Source organism: Arachis stenosperma, chromosome 1 (assembly GCF_014773155.1).
Source record: "Arachis stenosperma cultivar V10309 chromosome 1, arast.V10309.gnm1.PFL2, whole genome shotgun sequence".
Lineage (NCBI taxonomy): Eukaryota > Viridiplantae > Streptophyta > Magnoliopsida > Fabales > Fabaceae > Arachis > Arachis stenosperma.
Window position 1 is genome coordinate 25,514,568 of NC_080377.1, and position 6,334 is coordinate 25,520,901.

The window sequence follows — 6,334 nt, forward strand, 5'->3', positions numbered from 1 at the left end:
TTAGCTTTCCAACTCTATTAAGAACATGTCATTTGAACCTCTGTAGCTCCAGAAATGCTTGTTTGAGTGCACGAAGGTTAGATTCTGAAAGCATCTGCTACGCTTTCCTTGCCTCTGTATCGGACTTTGCCAAAACTCCTCAATTTTAGCCAGAAATTACCTGAAATCATCATAAAACACAACTCAAAGTAGAATCCAAAAATATGAATTTTACACTAAAATCTATGAAAACATAATAAAACTTAAACAAAACATAACTAAAACAGTATGAAAATGATGCCAAAAGACGTATAAAATAACTGCTCATCATCTATCCAAAAAATTTATCCATACAACGATGTCTAGTGGCAGCTCCCCACCTTGATGTTGGATTAGATAACTTAGTACACTCTCTATTCAGAAATTAGTTAACAAATTCAATCTCACCCGATATTCCATTAGTTAACTCCACAACACTTTTGGAATCCGAACTCTACTTTTCATCATTGCTGTTAGCCTCTTTAGTGGCCCAGTTACAGCGTATCTGTCTACTTCCAAGCCACTTATCTAAAGTATCAGTTAAATCTAGCAATTCCAGAACAAAAAACTTATCAGTTAAATCATTTATGGCACTTTAGGCATCCTGATAAAGTATATTACAAAATAAAGACACTACATTAGCATGACAAAGACACGAAATAATCCCAAAGAATATTATGATAAGAGAAAAATGTAATAAGTTGAATATTTCATTCCTGTTGATTTCGAAAAGAAACAAAGCAAAATCCCTTGGACTGTCCTATTTTCTGATCCCACATTACCTTCGCATTTTTTAAATCAATTTATCACAAGTTTATTGTTACTATGAATTGAATTTAGGTACACACTCAAGTCAAAGTACTTCTCACGTCATGTTACATGTAACCTACAATAAGCCCAGTTAACCTTAATAGGCTGGCTAACGCTGCATAGTACATGCAATATCATAATATGAATTTAGTAGAAGTTGTTCCATAACTCAAACAAAAAATTAAAATCAAACTTACATGTGTCTTCCATTGAGAGTTACAGTGGCAAATGCAGCTGCAATGCAATCAAAGTAATCAAGCAGAACCCTTTGGGACTCCTCTCTTTGAGCTTCCTCGCTCGACTAATGGAGACATACATGATATATTAGTATCTAATTCACAAACTCCCCATGGTATTGGTGCTTCATGTTTCTTAAAGATGGACAAAAAGAGGATGCATGTGGCTTTGACTTGTTTTGGTTGGTACCTCAGGTGAGGTTGTTATTTAATAGCTATTAAATAAGATCTAAATCTACTTTAAATACATGATAACTTCTCATGAGATTAATTGAACACATTGTGGTCAACAAGATAAAGCTCATTCTATAGGTAATTAGTTATCAAAATCTAACTTGTAAGCTTTCAACCCCAAACACATCACACATAAAAAATAAGAAAAGAATTAAAGAAGCATACCAATGAACGCACTCAGAGAATGAAGCAAAGTGGGTTGGCACTTGTTCCTTCAAGATATAATTCAGGAAAGCTCACTGAGACAAGAAAAAAGAAACTAACCATCCTTATTAATGTAACCCATGTTGATCTTATTAGACTTCTACTAACCCATGTATATATTGTTATTTGAAATGTTAAATCCTAGCAAGACTAATCTGAATACATCAAACAATCATAACTTGCAATTCGATAGAGAAGTGGAAATGCTCAATATATGTCAAATAATTACACTTTAAATAAAAACTCATATTAAAATCTCAAACTACCAACTTATTCATAGAAAAAAATGTTGATAGTTTTATTACCACACTAATTAAACAAACTCATTTCTTGAGTAAGACTCATAAAGACAAAAAACACTAAATATTGAAGAGAATCTGAAGAGTCTGCACCTTCTTCTCAAGCGCACTTGTGTACCAAATCTTTCTCTCCTTTGATCTTGCAGCTGATTGCCTATTCGCAAGAATCCTACAAACACCACCAACCATTTTTCATTTACATTATTATCATTTTATAAATTACTGTTAGGCAAAATAATGAGCACAATTAGCATCATAAATTCATAATGATTATCTTATTTTTCGCATAAACTATTAATAACATTTATTGAATTAACTATGCAAAATTTGAATAATTATGCAAAGATTGAAGCGAGCAAGTTGATTATTATTAGTAGCTATTGCATGCCAATTAATCAAAATAGAGCATATTTATTTATTTATTAAAGCTCTTAAGGCTCAGATATGAAACTTAGGCTCATTCTACCCCTTCTCCTCTTTTAAAAAAATGAGTTTGATGTACATGCTTAGTGGGATCAATATTAGTTATTTATAATTCTATTTATCTTATTATCACTGTATTGCCATTCAAGAACTTTTGATCTTCCTCTATCTTTCTTTTTAATAGAAACCTAATTCAACATACATATCGTTGACTATGTGTAGAAATGCTAACATTCGAAGAAGAATTAATACTAAATGATGTGATGATGATGATGCACAGTTAGACCTGGAATTTGAGTTTCACGCATGGTGGAGGAGAGGGGGAACTTCGACGGCGGTGACAGGATGATGGGTCGGCAGCCACGCGACTCAAAGACGGCACAGACGCGCACGGGTGAAGCAGAGAACAGGGGAGGGTTTCGCATATCGTGGAGGAGGGATTAGCAGTTTCACGAGCCGTCAGAGTAGAGGGAACGGTCGACAGCGGTGAGAGGAGGATGGGTCGGCAGCCACGCAACTCGATGGAGATACAGCGGGGTACGGTGGAGCAGGGAAGCAGTTCGTGCACTTTGCATTCTCCTTTGGTGGGTTCCTCGATTTCTTGATTTTGGGAAATCTGAATTGAATTTGAGCAACTTTAGTACTATAAGGATTGGGTTTAGCGGCAGGGCTAAATGGATTCAACACTAATTCAGGTTGATTCGGCATCAGTTTGAAGGTCTGGGATGGAATCGGAGCTATCTTCTCAAATTGCTGCAGTTGGAGAAACGGCAGGCAATTTGCCGCCACTATCCTCTGTATTTCCTATAGTGTCTCCCCATTCTTCTATCTTGATCCCAATTCTTTGACTAATTGTAAGTGTGGTTAAAGAATCAAAGGGTTAGTGTAGTGAACTTGTTATGTTACGATAATCTTACACTTTACATTGTTACTCTTACAAGAGTCTATTGAACTAGTTACATTACTATAATCTTCTAAAAGAGCAATAAGTGATACTGCTAGCATTACATTGTTTATTCATTTTCCATTTCTATAGTAGTAATTTTGGACCGAGGTAAGTAGTGCTAAGCATATCTCTCTATAACCAAGTATTTAGAGTTACATTCTTCCGGTTATTTACTAGAGTGATGATCTTATTGTTTCCTAATCTACTAGTGATATTGTTAACTATGGGTCCTTAAGGGATCAGGAAAATACATATATAAAGCACCAAATAACACACATTAAAAAATGATTAAAAAAATATGTATAAACAATTGGTAAACCTTTGAAATTTGCTCGTGAAAGATATTCATATACGCAAGGAAGCAGAAATTAAACCTTACCATTATAATAAGTGTAGCATTTCACCAAACACTTAAAAATCATAGTGAAAAATAATAAGATACATAGACATAAATAAGGGAACGAAAGAATTAAATGAACCTTAGTGTAATCGGCAAAGGAGACAAAATCCTAAGGCTCCACCAACTCTGTATATCCCAGCAGTGTGTCTCATCAATCTGGAGTAAGGTTTTGCATTAGACCTTATCAGCTTGCCATTGAAAAATTTCAAGGAATGTCGTAGCGATATCTTATTACTTTAGCTGACACAATTTATTAGCACCATATTAGAAGAATAAATTAGTATTCAATCTAGCTACTAGTTTATTGGATCAATCGTAGTTTAATCGGAATAACCGAAGTGTAATAAAATAATATATAAAATATAAAACACACTAAACATAATTATATTCTAATATAAACCTTAAAATTTTATCCAAATTAAAAATTCTACATCAACTAAAGTGTTATATATAATCTCATTTGAGTCTGCACAAGTCAAATAACAAAAGAAATATCCAAACAAGATTAATGAATAAGTAGCAATTAGAATGCAAATAAATAACAGCATGAACAATAAGTAGGTAGCAAGAACAATAATAGCTAGGCAAATAAATTCAATAGCTACATAGAAAACAATTTAATAATATCTAACAAAAAATTAGCAAAATAATTATTAGCAAAAAATTTAACAAATCAACAAGAATAATAACAGCAACAACAACAATCACTTTGTGGTGGTGTACCACTTTTCCAATAATACGATGGACGTGGGGATCGAGGTTGTTTATCGCTCATGAGTTGTGAAAATATTTATGGAGATCATGGTTATTTACTGCACATGGGTGTGTATTTTCCAATTAAAAATCTTGCGAGGATCGTGATGGTGTACCGCTCGTAATGGTGGAGATCGTGTTGGTGTACCGCTCACCACGTGGGGATCATGGTGATATACCGCCTACTGATTTTCAAGAAGATGATATCCGGGTTAGCTACCGGATGTGTCGGATTCTGGCAAAGTAATCAACACATGAGCTGACAGCCAGTAGGACAGGCATGCATCATGTTGTATTTGTTTGCTTTGTTTGGATTTGCTTAAGTGTTTTGGTTTGCCTATCTGATGAATTTTATTTAACTGGTAACTGTGATACTTGTTGTAAACTTGTAACTATTCTTTAAATATGTTTGCCTTGTATTTATTTGTGCTTGTGATTAATTTCTGTTGTGAGAATTTGGTGGTAGATGGATGATAGCGGTGATTTGTTTTGAGTTGGGCCAGAGGCCGAGTTGATTTGATTTAGGCCAGAGACTGCGATTGGTTGGATCAATGGTAAGTTTTAGTTAAAAATGTCTTTTTTTAAAACAGTGAAATGTATGAAATGTTATTTTGCGTGAAATTTTTATAAGAAAAATACAAGTTTTAGATTTGGATAATGAACTGATGATCACTGCAATTGAAAATAGTTTCATTTAACATATCTTCTTATGAAAATTCTTAAAACCCCTCTACTGAGAACTAGTGAGGACGATGTTCTCATCCCCTACAGAATTCTCTTTTTAGGACGGACGAGGAAGCGGATGAAATCTTTGCTATGTCCTTAGTTGTACTATTTCTGTTTGGATATCTATTAGTCATAGTTTTTCCCTCGTCTTCATCATTATAACTTTGTAAGAGTGATAGGAGTTGTATGATTTATATGATTATAATATTTGTAAGTTGCTTGAATAAGAAGTTTTGTATATATGTATATGCTTGTTTGTTTTCAAGAAAAAATATTTTTTCGGCTTTTTAAAAAAACAGCGATACGGTTTCAATTCAAAGGCTCTTATTTTATTAAGTATATAAAGTCGTCGTAATACTTCTCGCTATCAGAGTGGCACAGTCAGAAGCGTGACATTCTGATTGTATGAATGTTACCAAGTTTGTAGCCAAAACTGAAAAAGTTACGTAGTGGTGATTAGAATCCATTAGAATCATCTAGTTCTAAAGTTGAAGTTGTGAGTAAAAATGATATATTTATTCTGTCATTGCAAAATTTAACTTTGACTGTAATTAAGATTGTGCTTGTGATTTCGATTGTTATATAATAATTATATTGTACATTCTAATTGGCCTCTTATTTGTTGTTTGTGCTAATCTTTTATATGCGCATCAATTAATTTTTAGTTTGAAGTAGTGATAATGATTAGTGAGATCTAATTCTTTTTTTATCAAATCAAATTAGAGATAATCTTTGATTCTATGTTGTGTTATGCTATGCACTTCTATTTTGTACAACTTGTATATTTTAAAAGGAGATAGGGGAGTTTATCTTTTATATGAATTGGCAGCTATTTCATTAATTTCAAATTGCATTCGAGATCATCATCCTCATGCTTGTTTGTTCGATTGTCAATTATATTGACTATTTGTTTTTTTTTTAATTTTATTATTTTTAACATCAAAGCACATTTAAAGAAAATTAAGTGTTTGATTATTATAGTTTTATGGGGAAGCATTCTTGAATATTGAAAGACAGCATGAATGTGGCTAAATGATATGTTTTGAATCATGGATGGAGAAAGTCAAATAAGTACAGACACAGTTTTTTTGGTAGTATGGAGTTAGAACACTAATGCTGGATATATATGATTTTTTCATCTAGTTTATGCTTTCTTACAATACTTTGTTAAAGAACCTTTTAACATTCTTAATTACTACAACTGCAGCAAGATTCTAATGTGTAATTAACTAGCAGGAATGTAACACCCTACCATACAAAGCCTTATGCTTAAGTCATACAATAG